This window comes from Cupressus sempervirens, chromosome 2 (genome assembly GCF_028749045.1).
Source record: "Cupressus sempervirens isolate cs-2001-9-10 chromosome 2, ASM2874904v1, whole genome shotgun sequence".
Classification (NCBI taxonomy): Eukaryota; Viridiplantae; Streptophyta; class Pinopsida; order Cupressales; family Cupressaceae; genus Cupressus; species Cupressus sempervirens.
In genome coordinates, this window is record NC_143119.1 from 21,886,112 (window position 1) to 21,908,612 (window position 22,501).

Genomic DNA, 22,501 nt, shown 5'->3' on the forward strand with positions numbered 1-22,501 from the left:
TATTAGGTGGAAGACCTAAGAAGACCCTAGAGAGCTTAGATTTTGTGAGCAAGATTGGTTGTCACATCATAGAAGGATGAATGAAGTCTATCATTATTCCTTGAGTGTTCCGATGGAGCTATACAGGCAATTGATTTTTCATCGGTCAAATGATTAAAGATGAATTTAATCTTCTCTTTTTGGATGGAAACTCCTCTTGAAGGTATATTTAACCTTCTCCATTCAAAAACTACCTTCATTTAGTGAGACTTTGTTCTCATCATCTCCTATTAGGGTTAAAAGACATTTTTAAAATGACTTGTCCTTTAATAGAGAATAGTGTACTAGATGTTTTGTATCAATATTTAACATGTTTAAGTTTCCTCATAGGGACACTATTACACTAGCACATGATATTGTAGGTATCATCCCCATTAGGGTTTTCTTGGAGAAAGAAATCGTGAGCTCTCATGTTCATATTTTTTTCCACAACTATATTATTCATTGGTGATTTGGTTGAAGAGTGGAATTTTATTCTTAAGAATTAGTATCAAAACTTATGGTCCTTTTGGAGAAATATTGACCAGTTGAGGATATCCAAAATCAAAATTTATAGGAAAGAAAATCCTAAATTTGATGGTAAACTTTTTGAAAATTGGAGTAACAAGATGAAAAAGCAAATGATCTTCTTAGGGAGTGAGTATTGGTTGATCATAAAGAACAAGGAAGATTTGAAGAATATGTTAAAGTTATAGCTTCAATTAGATTGATTCGATATACATTATTATTATTGGTAAATAATCATTTATTATATATACATATTAATGTAATAATAATATATATTATTATATATCGTATTATTATTTATATATATATATATATAATATTATATATTATACATTTATATACATACATGCATGCATGCATGCATAAATAAATACATACATACATACATATATATATAGACATGTGTATTTTTATTTGTTATTGAACAGATTGTCTTCCCCTTTTTGAAAGTTAAATAACTTGCTCTATACCCAAGATGGGAGACCAATGAAGCTCACAGTAGTTGGGTAAATGATTCTTTAACTATTTCCCTTTGAATTTTAAGAGGTACAACTCCCTCTAATATATTATTAATGAATTTATATTTAAAGCAAGATAAACACCTACACACACTTTTCCTAGAAAGTGCCTAAGGATCTCTTGCACACTCTTGGGTATGGAGATAAAATCTATAACTTCTAGAATATAAATTGACTAAGAAAAATAGTCTTCTTAACATTGAATAAAACTTCAAGAAACTATTGAAATACTCTAAATACATAAAACAAAGTGATAACTAAGAGCATATGAATAACAATTCAAAATGGTAACCATTGCCATGAATAATCAACACAATGATTCACAAAGTAACCACCACATCAAAGTTCAAGCATAAATTTTTGAACCATAATATGTATTTATAGATATATAAATGTAACTTTCAAGCCCAAAGTCTTAAAAAAAACATTTACACTATCATCTTTACTTTTCACTAATAACCATCCAAAAATATCAAATTAAAATTACAATTAAGACTATCTCCTCTCTATCTAAAAGATAACCCTTAATTAGGTTTATACTCCAACATATATAGTTTTAGAATCTAATAGGCCTCCATCAAAACCCACCCATCTCAATTAAAAACATTTATTAAACATAACCAGCTAAAATAATTTGAAAAGAGAAATAAAAAAGGACAGTTGCCATGCAACTAAGCTTCCTCATTCAGCTTATCATCCTTTGATGTGGTTTTCTTAACCAATTCCCATCTCTAAAAAGAAATTGTGAACTTTTGGGCTACATGAGAGTGTGAGTTCTTTAGGCTAAGCAATTTTGACCTGCAATCATCATTTTACTACTTTAGCTCCTTAATCTTTTTTCTCTATGTGAGCATGAGCTCCTTGTTCAAATACAACATAGACTCTAAATTAGCCATAACATTCAAATCTTGAGAAGTAGGAGTGTTGTTGTTGCTGATCTTGAACATGACCTTTTGGAAACTCCTTACTAATGTTTTTGAATCTGCATTTCCATGCTCAAACTACAAGATACTAGTAGGGTTGATTATTTGCATGTCCTTCAAGATTCCTTTATGTATCTCTTTGATCTCATTCTAGATTGCCTACGTTTCTTCAAAGGCATCTTTATAAAGGGATTCTTTCCAACCCATGTTGGTTTTCAATATGGAAAGCATACATGGGTCCATAGTCTTCATGGGATTTTTAGAGATAAATTTGATCATGCCATATTTTTCTACCTCAAGTAGTTGAAAAAAATAGTCCAACATCAATTTTGATTCATTTCCCACACAAGGATGAGAGTTTGGATTTCTCTAAGTAAAATCTTTCCCTTTGTATATGAAGTGGTAAAATCCAAAGTGAATTTACCTCCATCCTTCTCAATAGACCCTATCCAATTGCTCATTACCTCTAGAAATAGTTTTCCTATTTGCATCTATTTGACTAATTAATGGTTGTCAGAAGAGTTATGATCAAAGTATTGTGGAACCTTGATTAAGGGAAGTGTGCCAACTTTCATCAAAGAATCCATATATTTAGTGATAGTTATGACCAATCATTTTAGCTCTCTCTTCTCCTTACTATCTTTTTCTAATTGATTCAACATGTGGTTAGCCAAGAACTTAATGATGTGATTTTAAAATATTTAACTTCTACTTTATATGAACCCTTCTAAGAACTATTACCTTCCCTATGATAGAGACTTTGGTTAGGAGAGCATTATTTTTTAAACTTGGTGACTATATCCTTAACGGACATGGAAATTGGTTTGAAGCTATGCTTCTTAGTTACACAATTAGATAGACAAGGATGTATGGTATTGGTGATAATCACCCCTTCATTGATTCTAGGGGGAGTCTCGAAGCTTGACTGAATCACATTTGCAATATCTACCAATTATGTATCCATCTCTTGATCACCTAACAACTTGAGATTATCTCCTCTATCCTGCTCTTGATCCATATGTTTGGGCCCTTGAACTATTGTATGAACTTGCATTGTAGACCTAGTTTTGGACTTGGCTCTAAGGGTTATCAGCTAGTTTGGTGGTATCACTCCTTTATTCCTCTTAACTATAGAAACACAACCTAAATCATCAGATGAAAGGGAGATGTCAAAAGTCAAAGATATAGAGAAAGAAATAATCTTTATACATTTTTCAATTTGCATTGTACTAGTTGACCTGGTCCTCTTTCCTCTTAACCAAATGTCTTTCTACTCTAGTATGGATCTAGGCCTAAGGTTTATGTCATCCTCCTCATCTCTATTCTAGTCAACCTTAGGTTGAATCTCTATAATCCTTTCTTTATAACTAGGTTCAATGAATTTCGAAGCATCTTCAATAAACCCTTCCAGTTTGAACTTTAACTTTAGTGAGGTGATTTGAGAAAATGTAAGCCTTGAGTGATCTTCTTTAGCAATCTCTTATTCACTATTATAGTCTTCCCACAAATCTTCAAGGTGAGGCACTTGTTGAACCTGATCTCCTACACCAAGCACTAGTCTTGAGAACCTCTTATTATCAAAAGCTCTCCTTTGTTGATAAAACCCTAAATTGAAGTTCAATAGGTTGCTCCTAATTACTAAAGCATTGATCATTGTGTTGCAAGATATAGAGTCAATTTTAATGGGGAATACAAATTCATATTTCTCTTCAGGAAGGTTGTTTTTAACCATAAAGAACATTTATCTACATATTTCAGTAAGGACAAAGCAATCTAAAGCATACAGTGGTAACTTAATTGGTTATTCCTCAAAAACCCCTATTCTAAAATAGGTGAACCTAGGGCTAAATGTAAAAAGCTTCCATATGTTTGAATTAATCTTGGAGCTTCCAAGTACATCCTTGGCATGGGGCTTTTACCAAGGTTAATGCGTACATTTCCAAAAAAATCATGTAGCCTCCTAAAATCTTCTAATACCATATCTTTCCTTAGCAAGGGAAAATAATGGTATGTAGTTATGTCTTCACTCAAAGGTTCATGAGGAATAGTAGTGAGGTCACTCACACATGCAAGACAATAAGTTAGATAGGAAGACATATCAAATTCTTGTTTGGAGGTTTGTGAGTGATTAATTTGGCTCCTTAATGAACTGGCTATCAACTTGTCCCAATCAAGAAATTGTTTATTTGTCAAAAACCAAAACATTAGCTAACCCTCTTACTCTGTGCAATAAAACTATTAAGTTTTGTATATGGGGCTTCCAAATCTTTCCTCTGAAAGGAAAATGAAATTACAAAAGTAGAAAGGAAGAATTGTTTAACCCTCACCTATAAGTAGCTAAAAAACCAAAATACTTCTACTTCATCTCCACATTTTTCTCATAATTTCTCATAGAGTACAATAACAAGAAAATAACTTTAGACTCAATTTTAAATAAAATTAAGCATACCAGGGAAAGCACTACCAAATGATGAGGTTTTAATGGCAATATTATTTTGGGCTAGTATACATGCTTCAAGGAGCAATGATGTTTCTTCATTAAATTCTCATATTGAGGGAAATGTTGCTACCATTGTTAGTATTCTTCTGACAACATGATTTAGTTTTCAGTAAAAAATTTGGTCTTTTTTCCACTTACATTACTAGTTTGTTTCTCTACTAGTGATAATGATTCCTAAGAGATGCTTCATCATCATCAAGACATCATTTCTTAAGCCTTAATGATATTTATCTCATCAATCAATGATTACTTTCTTGGGTGTTGATTCTCAGAGATAGAACTATTTTAAAGTACTTTGAACCTGGGTTCAAAGAGGTTCAAATTCATTCAAGGGTAAGTAAATGAATTTTTTATAGGTCTCACCTAGAAAGAAAAATTTAGTCCAAAAACCTTTGGTTTAACTAGTTTGAACTACTTTGAACCTTGATTCAAAAGGTTCAAAAGAACAAGGCTTGACTTTATGATCCTAAGTTAAAACACATCTATAGAGGTGGCAAAAAATAGTTCAAAAAGGAAGTCTTTAGAAAGTGAATAAAAAAATAGAGGATTAATTATGGTGACTCAAAACTAGGGCAAACAAGGGCTCTGACTAGGGACTATATACGTGGAGCACATAGAGAACTCAGGTCATTGGAAACAGAAACTGATTGCAAGGGAAAGAAAGAGAAAAAAAGCACAACAAAGAAAGAATAAAAAACCAAAGGTTATTTACAAGAGGGAAGGACATAATAAAGAAATTATGACTTGAGAAATTTTAGGTCTTTCCCATTATAAGTGAAGGCAAAATGAGTGTGATCTAGGTAACTCAATCAAAACACACTTGAACCAGTGACCTTTGATAAAAAAATAAGGGAGGGAGGGGGGGGCATTTCCACAAAGAATCAAACCTTCCATGTGCTCTGTCTAATTCTCTTCTCCTATCACACAGTAAAATTTTGTCACTTTTTATGAAATTGTGAGCCTTGGCCTTAACATCAAAGATTTGTTTAACTTTCATTTGATGCTTAGTAATGTGATCTACCAACTTATCTCTTTCTTTTTCAAGTTTATCTAGGTACATTACTCTTTTCTCTAAAGAGTGCTGAAAAAATAGATCTTTGATCACTAATTGTAACTTTAAAATAGACAATTCTAGTGGTAGGGACACTTGTGCTCCTAATCCATAGACAAGTTCAAAAGATGTTATTCCAATAGCCCTTTTTGGTGTGATCTCATCAACCCATGATGCCTCATACAATTTCTTATGCAATTTTTGAGCATTGTGACTCACTAACTTCTTCATTATCACGATCAAATTTTTGTTACTAGATTCTACCTATCCATTACCCTGAGGAAAGTAATCCAGAAGAATGAGATAGAGATATGTTATGTTCATAATAAAACATTGAAATACCTTCCAAGGAGAAATATCTAGCATTATCTACAACTATTATGTAAGGGATCTTGAGTCTAATGAAAATATAATTTTGATGCAAGAGCATCCTAGGTGTCAGAGCAATCTTGCATCACCAAAAAAAAAAATTCTTTTTAGTCTTTTCTATTTTAATAAGCACTAGTAGATAGGGTGGTTACTATTAATGGGAACTTACTTTTTTTAGTAATTTTTTCATATGAGCTCAGAATGTTCTCATGTTCTACAAGAAGGTTCATTTTAGATTTATAAGCCTACCATAAAAATTTCATTGCTCAAGCTTAAGTATTGGAGAAGTTATTACAGATTTTTAGTGGAAACATTTGTAGAAAAATCTAGAGACTTATCGTTGGAGACCTTAGAGTACCTAAATGAGGTCCCAAAAAATGATGGAAGGGTGCTTGCATGATTTCAAGACTGTAGATTAGGATCTAGCATTTTTTGAAAGTGGTTATAATAGCCAATCGAATAAATGGTTTGAGAGTTATGGACTTCCAAAGTTGGGCTACCTAAAATATCTAAAATAATTGTCAAAGATGTATTTGGTTGACTCTAAATGTATTGTTAGGGTCTATCAGCCCTAGGTATTAAGTTTCATTTTCTAGAACCTTTCCAAGTGGCATAAAATTTTCTATTTAAGAAAGCCCCAAACATTGTCTAGAACAGCTCTGGGTGATAGTTTGTAGCTTGTCTTGCAAATTATTGTAGTGAAGGCACCCATGTGGGTTAACATATTGTACTTGTGAATTCTATAATTTCACATTTGAGGAAAAAATAAGAAGTCCATATTTTATTCTTGCATTTGTTGTTGTTTCTTTGTTTATGTTATGTGTTTATGGTATTAAGGGGAGCATCCTTCATCAAGTGGTATTAGAGCTAGAGTTCTTGAGTGTGTTGATAGATTGCTGACTATAAGGCAATTTATACCAAGATTATAGTTTGGGTTGAGCACGTAGATAGATTATCGATTGTGAGGCAAGTTTTCTCTAGGGTTTAAGTGAAACTGCAAAAATGCCTCCATGAAGAGAGCATGGTGGAAGAGCTACAGGTGTTACACCAAAGGGTTTCTGAACCCTCCAAGACAAATGCAAGCATTGGAAAAACAAATGTGTATAGGAATGAATCTTCCCATAAGAGATGAAAGAAAGGATGAGGATGAAGTGGAAGACAATGCCAAAGAAGAGGCAACTCTAAATCTAGAGGAAGAGAGGCATTTTAGGGCCATCTCCAAGATTGGAAAAGGACCAATGTTTGTAGTTCCCATATTTTTTAGAAATATTAACCTAGAGGAGTTGATTGATGGGATCAATGAACTAGAGGAGTACTTTGAGAATGAAGATATTGAGGATTCTAATAGGGTCAAGTTTTTGAAGGTGAAACTAAAAGGACACACAAAGATCTAATGGTGGGTGAACCCACAATAGTGGGTTAAACTTTTTTGGAGGAAGAAATTCCTCCAAAAAAGTGCAGAGGTGAAAAATAATCTGAGAAGTTTCGATCGAAACTAATTTTAAAAGTTTCGATCGAAAATATCTACTTTCAATAGAAAGTTACTTCCGATCGAAACTAACTAAATACCCAAGTTTCGATTGAAACTTAAGTCAAGTTTTGATCCAAAATTGGAATGCAAGTTTTTGCACTGGTTTCAAAGTTTTGATCTAAACTTGACTTAAGTTTTGATCGAAACCCTAATCCACTAGCATAAATAGGGGCGCAGTCGGTAGTCTCCTCATTATTTCGATCGAAAGTTAGAGACAGACCGGCATCCGCCTTATCAACCATCTGAAAAAGGTATGAAACATTTGTTTTTTCCCTTCTTCTATTGTTTTAGTTAAAATTTATGTGTTTTTAGTATTTCAATATATGTTTTTTTGTACATTTTATTGTTTTTTTGTATTTTTTTTATTTTTTATATATGTTTCTTTGTATATTTTGTTTTACTATTCATGCTTAAGCCTCTAAAGTCATTGTGAATCTCTAAATAGACAAATAAGATATTTTTTAAAGATAATTTCTCATCCATATTAGATCTAAATATAAAATATTATCTTTTAATTTAAAGTTTATTTAAGTATGCTCTAACTATTTTACCCAATCTAAACTCTAAAACTAGCGATAGTTCCATGACCTTTAAAAAAATCTCTAACATTAATTCTAACTTCAACTATAAGCTTTACTCCAATTTTAATCATAATTGAAATGCTAACCCTAATTTTTTAAAACCCCAATATAATTATTTCTCTAACCTAAGATGATGCTAAAATTAACTATATATCACTAATCCATACCCTTACCATGTGATGTAAAACCTCAACTATAAAGCCTAATGTTGACTCTAGCCATAACCCAAACATAAAACCTAGGTATGTCATTTTAACCCAAACCCTATTCGTGACCAACCATGATGTAAACCCTAACCTTAACCTCAAATAATATTTTCAAACCATATCTAAACCTCAACCCAACAAAATTCTAATTCTCTCCCTAACTAAGAGATAATATAAACACTAATCGTAACCCTATCCCTAATCAAAGTCATAACTCTAACCCTACATGGTGCATTATATGAATCCTAACACTAGCCTTTATTATAGCCTTAACCATAAACCATGACCTTAACTACAATCTTAATCATAACCAAAGTTATGCTAACAATAATCCTAAAAAAATTATTTCTCTAATCTAAGAATAATTCTAAACCTAACTATATCACTAATACAATTTAACCTAACCCAAACCTTAATCATGATGTTAAACATGACCTTGACCCTAAAGCTTAATATGAGTAGTAACACTTACGCTACCCATCCCCAAACCTAACTATATTTTTATTCCAACTTTTAACTCTAATTTGCTAACCATGATTTAAACAACCATACCATTTAACCTCAATGCAAAACCCTAAACCTAAACTTTATGAGAGAGAGAGAGAGAGAGAGAGAGAGAGAGAGAGAGAGAGAGAGAGAGAGTGTGTGTGTGTGTGTGTGTGTGTGTGTGTGTGTATGTGTGTGTGTGTGTGTGTGTGTGTGTGTGTGCCTGAATGTCCAAAAAACTAAACCAAATCACTAAAAGGAATTATGTCAAACAATTTGCATTTAACCTTTCATTTCTCTGTTTAATGTTTTAAACCCCTTATAACTCTGGAAATCAACGTTTATTTGTTTGTTGTGTTTTGTGCATGGAACTGGTATCATACAACATAAACAAGAAAGAAACTACAATAATATGCAAAGTGGAAATGAACTGCTGCAAATCAAATGTTATTTTAAGAATTCATAAAACCAAATACATCACAGATTTATCAACTCGCTAATTACTTCAGCATTATTGACATAATACTCCAGCCCATGCTTTTGAACTTGCTACTATAGTTCTTTGTCCTTCAATCAGTCCACTACCTTTGTAATATCATTCTCTCAAAGCAGCATAAGCATCGGACAAGTAGTGAAGAAGATATGAGCAAAATACCAAATCTACTTGTAGCCGAAAATGCAACTAAACTGCCTGATAATGAAGCCGATAACAATCAATTCCAAAGGCCAAACCCCGAGTGAATGATGTCTAGAATGTTACAGGAGAGGATAAATTTCCTCAAATGCCAAGAATGGAGCTGCAACTCACACACCAATTTCTTCTCATATTCAACCTAGCTAATGAAGCCACAAATGCTTCCTTTTATTCTATTTCCAAGGGTCTGCTCAACTCATATGGGCAATGTGGGATAAAAGATGTGTAGTATATAAAACATATATTAAAATACCCCTTATGTCTCCCTTGGGTACACATCCCCATAAAATAAATATTAAAGTAACACTTTAATATTTTACAATTAAATTAGACGTTACTTTAATAAAACTTCAGGCATAAAAATGTATTGGCAATCGGACTCCGAATAATGCGAGTGATAGCTCATTGGAAAGCTGTCACCGAGGAGTATCAAATCCAATGACCAAAATTGACCTATACTATGTCCTGCCAACTTACTAAAAATAGTGAGTATTCTTGAAACTGAATAAATCAACTTTGTTTTGGCCCAAACTGGAAATGACTAGGCCAAAACACTCCAGGATCCCATTAAACCCTTCGTTATCCCTTGGGACCATGTAGAACAAGGCTAACGCACACACACTTGGTCAACTACTAAAATGGGGACATTACAGTTTGCCCCCCTTGAAATTTCTTGTCCTAAAGCAATCTCAGTCCAGCCTACTAAATAACCTACTCACTCCCCCATGTACAATCTTCCTCCGGCAGGTCTCTCCATCTGACCAAATAATCCTTCACTATCCTATTTCTAAGCTTCCTCTCTTTGGTTTCCAGAATAGCCTTGGGTACTAACACAAGCTTCCCCTCCTCATCCAAAGGGGGTAAATCTATAGAAGGCACTACATTCTGACCAATGGCTTTCTTAAGCCTAGACACATGAAACACATTGTGCACTAGATTGCCCTCTAGAAGCTCAAGCTCATAGGTGACTTTGCCCACTTTGTGAATCACCCTGTAGGGACCATAAAATCTAGGTTTCAACTTTTCAGCTCCGCTCTTCTTGAGTGATGACTGTCTATATGGTTGTAGCCTCAAGTAAACCATATCTCCTACCTCAAAGCTACGCTCTATTTAGTACTGATCAGCATACAATTTCTATTGATTCTAGGCCTGTTGTATATTCTCTTTGAGCACTTTCAAGATGTCCTGACTATCCTGCAATAAGTTTTTGGCTTTGGGCACTCTATTGTCCCCCAAAACTAAATCCATGAAGCTAGGTGCTTCATAACCATAGAGTGCCATGAAAGGAGTCATCTTGATGGACATATGATAAGTGGTGTTATAACAATACTCTCCCATATGCAACCATCTGATCCAAGCCTTGTGTTGTGTAGTTACATAGTTCCTCAACTATCCTTCCACCCATTTATTCACAATCTCTATTTTCCCATCTGTTTGTGGATGATAACTAGTGCTAGGTGTAAGATCTGTACCACACAACCTAAAAAACTCTTGCCAAAAAACACTCATAAACTTACTATCCCAGTCGCTAACAATGAATCTGGGCAACCCATGTAACCTGAATATCTCTCTAAAGAAAAGATCTGCCACCTGTGTTGCTGTGTAAGTGGATGGAATAGCAAAGAAGTGAGCAAACTTTGTCAAGTGGTCCACCACCACATAGATGCAATCCCTTCCCTGCACTCATGGTAAACCAGTGATGAAGTCCATCAAAATGCTTTTCCATTTCCTATCAAGAATGGGCAAGGGTTGTAATAAACCTGCAGGAAATGTGTGCTCTCCCTTATTCTATTGACAAACCACACACTCCCTGACATACCTCTGATGATCATCCTTGAGCCCTTTCCATGAAAATTGCTCTTGAATATGCCTGTAGGTCTTGAAGACCCCTAGATGTCCAGCTATGAGTGCATCATGAAATGCCTTCAGTATCACCTCTCTCAAATGTGATGACGAAATCAAATCAACCCTGTCCTGAACTCTGATCAATCCATCTATCACCTCATAGTGATCATCCTGTATGGTACCTGAAATCAATCTAGAAGCCCAAGAATCTCTGAAATACTCTACTATAATCTAATCTCTCGAATCTCCTGAAATCTCTGCCAGAGCACATAAGTGAGGTCTCTAAGATAAGGCATCAGCCACCACATTTTTTGTACCTTTGACAAACTCTATGTCAAAGTCATAAGCTTGCAATTTACTCACCCATTTTTTTTGCCGGTCATTAAGATCACACTAGCTCATGAAGTATTTAATGCTGATGTGATCAGTCTTCATCACAAAATGTCCACCTACCAAATATGATCGAAATTTGGCCAATGTATGCATTATGGCCAACATCTCCCAGTCATAGACAAAATAACTCTTCTCAACTCCCCGACGCTTCCTACTCTCGAATGCAATGGGATGCTTCTTCTGCATCAATACTACTCCAATCCCATCACCTAATGGATCATAATCAAGCTCAAAAGGCTTCATGAAATCTGGTAGAGCTAGAACTGGACATGAAGACATTACCTGCTTGAAATGCTCAAAACACCTCTGTGCTGCCCTTGTCCACATGAAGGCTCTTTTTCTGGTAAGATTTGTCAAGGGTGTAGCAATCTGTGAGAATCCCTTAACAAACCTCCTATAAAAACCACATAAACCAAAGAATCCCTTAAGCTGTGTAAGGTTTGTGGGAGTAGGCCACTCTACAATAGCTCTAATCTTTTCGGGATCAACCTGAACACCATCTGCACTAATGATATGCCCAAGGTAAATGAGCTAGTCATGCCAAACTCACATTTAGATTCCTTGGCATACAATGACTCTCTCTCCAAAATAGATAACACCTCCTCCAGATGATGTAAGTGCTCCTCCCAGGTCTTACTGAAGACCAAGATGTCATCAAAGAAGATCAAGACAAATCTCCTCAGCTACTTCCTGAATACCTAGTTCATACAACTTTGAAATGTAGTGGGTGCATTGGTTAGACCAAATGGCATAACCATGAACTCAAAGTGGCCATAGTGACATCGGAAGGCTATTTTCTCAATGTCCTTTGCTCTCATCCTGATCTGATGGTATCTGGATCGCAAATCAATTTTGGTGAAGAAGCATGCCCCATGCAACTCATCAATCAGCTCATCAATCCTAGGAATGGGATACCTTATTTTAATTGTTTTCTTATTCAGTGCCCTGTAATCGATGCACATGTGCATCGTCCCATCCTTTTTCTTTACCAATACTACTGCTGAAGCAAAGGGGCTCTTACTAGGCCTGATATGCCCCATCTCCAACAAATCCTTAATCGCCTTCTCTATCTCATCCTTGTGTTTCTTAGGATGACGATAGGGAGTAATCATAACTGGTTTGGCTCCCTCCTCGATCTCAATAACATGTTCCATCCCTCTGTCAGGAGGAACCCAATGAGGAATATCGCTAAATACTTTAGTCTATCTATCAAGTATCTTCTAGATATCTGGTGGATGACTCTTTTCTTGTGGCTCTGGTGAAGTTGGCATAATGTAGCACTCTACGACCCACTCTATGTCATCATGATAAAAAAATCTTTGCATTCTCCTCAAGGAAACTACTTTGCAACCTCCATCTGAAAGTCCTCTAAGTACCATAGTTTTGCCCTCATGCTAGAATCTCATCTCCAATTTTGCTAGGTTGAGTGTGAACTCCACTAGTGAAGCCATCCATGTCATGTCAAGGATGACATCATAATCTCCCATGTCCATAACATAGAACTCATCCTTCAACTCGTAGCCATCTCCAAACCTAATGTGAAGATTAGATATCTTCTGAGTGCATAATAATTTATCACTGTTAGCCACCATGACTCTAAACCCACCATGCTCCTCTATCTATAACCCTCTCTTGACTACCAACTGTGTATCTATGAAGTTATGTGTAGCCCTAGTTTCAATAAGAGATATCACTTTCTGCCTCTGGATAGTACCCCTGACCTTAAATGTGATTGCCTTTTGGTCCCCTGTCAAGCATGCCAACAATCTATCATCCTTAGGAATGCTACTCTCCTCTATAGTGTTACCCTCATCTGAATCGAAGTGTTGATCCTCCCCCTTTGACTTTGAATCTTCTGCTAAAAAATACTCCATTTGATTTGCCTTAGCCTTGAGAGAACATTTATGAGATAAGTCCCAAGGCTCTCTACAATGGAAGCACAGCTTCTTCTTTCGAAGTTCATTCAAGGTTTCATTGTCTAGTCCTTTTGATCCTTCTTTGGCTTTTCTTTGGCTTTTCTATACTCTTTCTGAAATGGTTTTTTGTCTTTGTCCTTGTAGTAGGAAGAATCTATTGAATGGTTTTTTCCTTTGTATACCAAAGGGGCTAAATCTCGTGCATTTTTAGTTGCTTCAACTAAGGTGAGTGGATCATGTCCCTTCACCCAACCTCGTAATGGATCAACAAGGCCATCACAAAATAACACCACCAATCTCCTAGGAGAGATATCAGTAACAAGTACAGACAAGCGCTGAAACTCGGCAATGTAAGCATCCATAGAACCTAACTGTTTTAACTATGCTAGTTCCTTGAAATGTAACTTGGGATCCCTAGTGTCAAATCTCTCAATCAATGTTTTGATGAATTCCTCATAGGATGTAATCTAATTATGACCTAAAGTCACCATGCCATGATGCCACCATTCATGTCCAATGCCATCCAAGTGCATAGTCGCATACTCGATAGCCTCCTCCTCGGGCATAGGATTTAGCTGCAAGTATGTATCTACCTTCTGCACCCAAGCTTGTGCAATCATATTCCCTAAAGCATCAGAATAAGGTAAGTAATTTTTTCCAACTTTCTTTCTCAGCTCAAAGTTTTGATTCCTCCCTCCTGCTCTAGGCATGTGTCTCATCCTCAAGTCCATATAATCTTCGAGGGAAATATTCACCTGAAACTCCGGTCCACTAGCCTCCCAATCCCTCCTGAATTGATCCTATAACTTGATAATCTGCGCTTCATTTACTGGTTGAACCGGATCTCTGGGTGGGAAGGTGTGGGAAGGTAGGTAGAAGAGGTCTTGAGCTCGCAGTCTGCACTGGGCATGCAACATGTCTAAAGCTATCAGCCTCATTCCCATTGTTGCCATGTCCATTATTACCATTAATTTTATTCTCAGGACCATTGTTGTTGCCTTGGCCTCCATGGTTATCGTTCCCCCCATTGTTATTGTTTCCCTCATTGTTATTATTTCTGTTGTTGGCATCACCTGGATTAATATTAACACCCATCTGTCTAGCCATGAACTACAACATCATGTCCATTCACCTATTCTACTCCTGCTGCATACACTACCCCTGCTCTAATGTATTCAGTAATTTTTTGACCATTACGTCCCCCTGATCTGGACCAACATTCTCGCCTCTGCCTAATCTTGTATTCCTATCATCTCGATCACCCATATTGTTGTCCTGATCAAAGAATATCACCTCTATGTCTATATGGCTAGATTCAATGTCCCCCTGCATGGATGTACTAGATTGTTTGCTTTGCAAGTCTGAAATCCTATTTTTCTTGCTCTGGTATCGCAAAAATTATAAGGCCCCTGTCGCATGCTCAAACATAAATGCTTAGCTTGTGTTTTTTTTTTTTTTTTTGATTTTAGTGTTTTGACATTTCATCAAACACTTTTCCCTCTATCTGGTTGTTCCAAATTCCCTATAAGACCTCCATAGGATGGTAGGACTTATAGCTCTGATACCACTGTAATGGACACCCCTGAATGTCAAAAAAACTAAACCAAATTGCTGAAAGGAATTATGTCAAATAGTTTGCATTCAACCTCTTATTTCTCTGTTTAATGTTTTAAACCCCTTATAACTCTGTAAATCAACGTTTATTTGTTTGTTGTGTTTTGTGCATGAAATTGGTATCATATAACATAAAAAAGAAAGAAACTACAATAATATGCAAAGTGGAAATGAACTGTTGCCAATAAAATGTTATTTTTCAGAATTCATAAAACCAAATACATCACAAATTATCAACTCACTGATTACTTCAGCATTATTGACATAATACTCCAGCCCATGCTTTCAAACTTGCTGCTACAGTGCTTTGTCCTTCAATCAGTCCACTACCTTCGTAATATCATTCCCTCAAAGCAGCATAAGCGTCGGACAAGTAGTGAAGAAGATATGAGCAAAATACCAAATCTTCCTGTAGCCGAAAATGCAACTAAACTGCCTAATAATGAAGCCGATAAAAAAGAATTCCAAAGGCCAAACCCCAAGCAAATGATGTCTAGAATGTTATAAGAGAGGATAAATATCCTCAAATTCCAAGAACAGAGCTGAAACTCACACACCAATTTCTTCTCATATTCAACCTGGCTAATGAAGCCACAAATGCTTCATTTTATTCTATTTCCAAGGGTCCACTCAACTCATATGGGCAATGTGGAATAAAAGATGTGTAGTATATAAAACATATATTAAAATACCCCTTATGTCTCCCTTGGGTACACATCCCCATAAAATAAATATTAAAGTAACGCTTTAATATTATACAATTAAATTAGATGTTACTTTAATAAAACTTCAGGCATTAAAATGTATTGGCAATCAGACTCCGAATAATGCAAGTGATAGCTCATCGAAAAGCTCTCACCGAGGAGTATCAAATCCAATCACCAAAATTGACCTGCACTGTGTCCTGCTGACTTACTAAAAATATTAAGTATGCCTGAAACTGAGTAAATCAACTTCGTTTTGGCCCAAACTAGAAATGACTAGGCCAAAACACTCCAGGATCCCATTAAACCCTTCGTTAGCCCTCAGGACCATGTCAAACAAGGATAACGCACACACACTTGGTCAACTGCTAAAATGGGGACATTACTTTGTGTGTGTGTGTGTGTGTGTGTGTGTGTGTGTGTGTGTGTGTGTGTGTGTGTGTGTGTGTGTGTGTGTGTGTGTGTGTGTGTGTGTGTGTGTGTGTGTGTGTGTGTGTGTGTGTGTGTGTGTGTGTGTGTGTGTGTGTGTGTGTGTGTGTGTACATAAATAGATCTATATATGCATATGTGTCATGTTATGTATATTTGCACATATTATGTGCATGTGTGTGTGTGTGTATATATGCACACATATGCACATATATACACACACATGATATAGATATATGTGAAAATATACATATCGTGTACATATATGCATATATCTATATATACATATATATGCACATATTTACTTCGTGGACCTAAATTACACTTGACAAATTTATGTGTACACATATGTCTAAAACCTTTGAACATTCAATCTAACTTAGATAGAAATATAACTTGCACACATGTAGTTCTTAAAAGGTCCTTGAGTTACAAACATTATGTATAACAACATGTGTGTTTTAAAATTTAGTTTTCTTTTAAGGTATATGTTCATTTATGTTTTAGGACTTTTATATATATGTAGAAATGTATGTGCATGTTTAATTTTATTACAACAATTTAGATACAAGTTTTTTAATTTTGTCAAATTGTATATACATATGTTAATATAAATTTCAAGTTTATTAAATGTCATACATTTTAATTTTAATTTTCAGGTTTACACATTATACACACACCTACATAGATTGGCATGGCTGATCAACAGCCTTCTATCCCCCCCGAGCAGCCTGTCCCCCTCGAGCAGCCTATACCCAGGCCCGACCATCCTATCCCTGACCCTGAGTAGTATCCTATACTCGGGCCCGAGTAGCCTATCCTAGGCCCTAAGTAGCAGCCTATCCCCCCTAAGCAGCATCATGTCCCTCGTGATCAGCTATCTATCCCACCTCAGGAGCTCTATGATTGCACCAACTAGGAGATTCATAGACTTCAGGAATCCCTGACTAGTGGCACATGCTCTAGTGTTTATAGTGGTACATGCCAAAGTATCTTACGTAGCCTGACATTTATTCAAGATGAGATTGATGGAAGTGCCCCATATTATACACATACTATATAGACTCCCCTTGTCAGTAAGAGATGAGAGGTCTCCTTTGGTCTTTCACTCCAGGAGGTGCAGGGCTTGGTGCCCAAAGATATCCTAAAGAGGGAATTTTTCCCTCATTATCTTTCACAAAATTCTATGAAGGGGTATTATCCCTTTAAGTGTACAAATCCACAGATGGCTGCATTGATATACTCACACTTCCTTGCTGCCCATGGTCGTTATCCAAATAATGACCAAATTCCACTCTATTTTGCCCGACAGCTTTATTTAGAGGTTTGCTTATGCAGGCCGGTGAACTACACAGATTTACTAGGACATTTAGGATAGGGGCATAGTAGACTGGCTGATAGGCAGCCAAGTCATCCCTCGTTGGCACATAGATCAATTGTTGGAGAGAGGGCACCTACTATTTCCCCTGTGTTAGGTCCATCAACTGATGAGGCCATGTGTAGCACTCAGTTACATGGGGTCCTTTAGAGAGTTGAAGAGATTGTAGTAGCTATTAGATCTATTTTGAGTGATGAGGTTGGTCAGTATTTGATGTCTCATCGACGTTTCAGATCATCATCCTATGCTTCATCTTTAGGAGACTTGTACAGTGCAGCAAGCATCCCTTCAATGGCTAGCTTAGAGGGTCTCATTTGAGTGTTGGCACGAGATACTATGATTGCTCTGGCTAAGGATCTATTAGATACATATAGATTTGTATCAGAGCATCTTGGCATACCCATATCAGATGTTCAAGGTCATGTCCATGGTAGTGCTAGGACACATCCTCAGCCATATTCCTCTCATCGATCAAGTAGTGGTCATGGTGGTCATAGTGGTCATGGTGGTAATGATCCATCTACTGACCACTCTTTTGCTCCAGAGAGACATATACATGCCACAGACCCTTCAACCAGTGTTACAGTGCAGGCTCAGAGTTCAAATGTGGGCCTTAATGATATTGATTTGAGCTTGTCGACCACGGGATGGATGGACTTGTTGACACATGATGATTCTACTTCTATGCCATCTCCACATGTGTCAGTCACCAGTCATGGGGCCCATGTAGATGCATAAATTGACCTTGATGCAACACAGTGAAATTTGGATGCATTAGTGGACACGATCGATGCTAGGCAGTCTGAGTATTATCAAATGCCACCATCTACATAGGTAAAAAAAAAATTGCTCATTTTAAAATTTCAATCATTTGAGACTAATTTAATTTAGACATGTGTATGTGTGCACATGTATGTATATCATGCACATAGATTCAAATGCAATCATTGAGAGAAATTTTAATTTGATGTGTTGCACATGCACATGTACAATGTAGGGGGACATGCTTCTTTTTACTCCAGCTTTGATGCCAAATTGTGTACATCATCGAGACTCATTGGATGATGTCAGTAGTGGATAGGTAATGTTTATTTATGTTTTTATTATGTGTACATGTATTTCAATATCACTTTCTCTTGATTAAATGTATGTATGTATTGATATCACTTTCTCTTGAATTTATATATAGGGGTCAGCACATCCTAGTGAGCACCTTGATACTAGTTAGTCTTCAGACCACATTGTGAGGAGGCATGGCGATGATAGTCCTACACCTGATGATCTATAGTTTTTTTTATGTAGATGATTTTTTGTAGACTTTCATCCAGAGAGACATTCATATATTAGATAGACACTTTATATACACACATGATGCATGTTATATTTATATTTGATTTGATATAGATGTACCTGGATCTACATGTCTACATGTGTGCATGCTATTTATATTTGATATTATCTTCTGATAGATCTCTAGATAGATACATGTTTTTGTTATTTGTTCTCGAGATGATTGATACATGTTACATTATGTTGTGGAATCTAATGTACATTATAGATCTAGATCTAGTATATTATAAACTATTTCTATCTAAGATATGTAAGTAATTTATTTAGATATGTACATGCATGTTTAATGTACATTGATTAAATTTAGATATATATATATATATATATAAATAGTTCATGTAATTTAAATGTCCAGTAATATATCATGTATTAAATGTTCAAGTATCAGGTAATTAGTTGTACATAATTCCTAACTCAACTAAATCTATAGAACTCATCCCTTTTATTTGTATGTACATATCCTAGAATTTTATCCCCTTAAGCCCAATGTTCTAAAATTCAAGTCCAACTTAAAACATGTACATGTTCAAAATTTATTTTAATCAAATTGCAATTTGAACTTGAAAGCTCACATGTCAAGTAATTAGTTAAATCAAAAGCTCACATGTCCTAAAATTGAAAGCACATGTCCTAATTAGTTAAATTGAAAGTGTACATGTGTTCTAAAATTGACAAGTTAAATGAAATAAAAAGTTCAATATAATAGAATGTTAAATGAATTCAAGACATTGAGTTAAAAATGAAAGAGTAAAAGTTCAATTTAGAAAATTAGTTATTGGACACCAAATTTCAAATTGATCAAATAATTGTTCAACCAAATTTGAAATAGTTTGAACCAAATTTCAAATTATTCTTGAGTTACATTTCAAATTTTAATCATAGTGAAATTTTAATTTGTACACATATTCTAGAATTTTATCGGGCCCTTAAGCCCACATATTCAAGTCCAGCTTAAAACATGTACATGTTCAAAATTTAGTTAAACAAATTGCAATTTGAACTTGAAAGCTCACATGTCAATTAATTAGTTAAATTGAAAGCTCACATGTCCTGAAATTGAAAGCGCATGTCCTAATTAGTTAAATTGAAAGCGTACATGTGTCCTAAAATTGACAAGTTAAGTGAAATAGAAAGTTCAATATAATAGAAAGTTAAATGAATTCAAGACATTGAGTTAAAAATGAAAGAGTAAAAGTTCAATTTGGAAAATTAGTTATTGGACACCAAATTTCAAATTGATCAAATAGTTGTTCAACCAAATTTAAAATAGTTTGAACCAAATTTCAAATTGTTCTTGAGTTACATTTCAAATTTTAATCATAGTGAAATTTTAATTTGTACACATGTATCCTAAATTCAAAATTTTAATTTGCTCACATGTCCTAAAATTGAAAGCTCACATGTCTTGAAATTGAAAGCACATGTCCTAATTAGTTAAATTGAAAGCGTACATGTGTCCTAAAATTGACAAGTTAAGTGAAATAGAAAGTTCAATATAATTAATTTTACAAACTCCTAATTTCATCCCCTTAAGAAAAGTGGTGTTCAAATTTCTTTCCCTCGAGGTGCACATGTCAGGTAATTAGTGTACACACATACATATAAGTTCATAATTTCTATAATTAGTTACTTTATGAAAATTTGAATTCAAGACATCGAGTTAAAAATGAAAGAGTAAAAGTTCAATTTAGAAAATTAGTTATTCCACCAAATTTCAAATTGATCAAATGATTGTTCAACCAAATTTCAAATAGTTTGAACCAAATTTCAAATTGTTCTTGAGTTAAATGTCAAATTAGGAGTTGTTTCTATCTCATATCAAGTGGATCAGCTCATTCTTGGATAACATTTAATATTTTCTCATGATCATCAATATGGAGCCTCCACTTATGTATTCCGGGTCCTTTGACTGGATGAAGAGTTAGACCAGTGGCAATAACATGGTTACTATATTGATATACCTTATTGTTAGGTTGATAATTGGTGAAATGAATCCCATTTTTAAGTACTTTTATTTGCTTCAAATATGTTCCTTGTACAACAACAGAACCTGCACATGTACACATTTAAAAAATACATCAATCTTGAATTTAAGTCAAAGAATTTGAATTCATTAAAAATATAGATACTTGACATACATATATACATAATTCAACTATATACTAACCTGTGGGAAAAATAATTTCATCACTTATTTCAGTCTTTGTTAGCTTCTCTCTTTCCATGGTGCAACGTAATAAATAATAGCTAGCACCTTCTACATTTTCCAATTTCGCCATGACTGCAAAAACATTTCCTACACAAACTTATATATGTCAAAATTCTGGATACACGTCATTTACATAAGTCCATATATATAATAAAAATTAACCAAAATTATGAAAAATGTATACATGTACATGATCCAGGTATATATATAGTTCATACATACCAACTCTGATCAATCTTGAAATATGGTTATAATCACTAGAAATCAATGGAATATCATCATAGTTTTCGTCCTCAAACTCATTCGTATTAATAACATCTAGTGGCACCAAAGTCCATTCACCCACATATCCATGTTCTTGATTAATGCAACCACCATAGTCTTCATCAATATAATTAGGACAAAAACATGAGTATTCTCTTATGTACAATGACCACACATTACTATTTGTACTCACAACTAAATGCAAAGATCGTGTCTTCTCTACCCTCTTGCATGCATGCATTAATCTTCTATCAACACTTGAATGTACACAAGGTCCATAATTTAGTTAGAGATCATCTAAGGTAACATATTAAATATAAATTTAAGATTCAATTTAAAAATATGAACAAATTAATTTATATATACCTGATACCTCCCAAAACACTCTAAACGGTATGACTCAATTCGCTTGTGATGATGTGTTATCTATATTTGTTGTCACCAAAAAATGTGTTTTGCACCACTCAACCACATCATGAGCATTATTAATGTGATATCCTTTATAGTTCATTTGATAGTTTCTTAAAGCACGTTTGATACAATCTGTTGCACCGTCATGCTCACCCTTTCCATGTTCACTCTCAAAAGAACTCCAAATGTGTGGTATATTAAGGTATCAATGATATCTACATAATGCATAAAATGGTCTAGCTGATTTATATTGTGCTACACATCCATCTGACCATACAAAATGTTTTTCTATTTTAATATTTTTGTTTTTCAAATATTCAAAAAATCTCTTAAAACAATGTTCCACAAAATGTGTGTCATGTTCTTTGTCATCACTAATATAAAAGTGATACTCTTATTTAATGACTCGTGCTTGATCTGTACTTTCCACACCATCTAGATCAATTTGTGCATGTCGATAAGACACTTGAACCATAATAGTAACCTACTTTGTATAGTAGTATTCTACTTGAAGTTGTTTTTGAGATACAAAAGAGTAATTCTCTGCAAAGTCAACAAAAGATAGAATTGTTCCAAGTGGGAA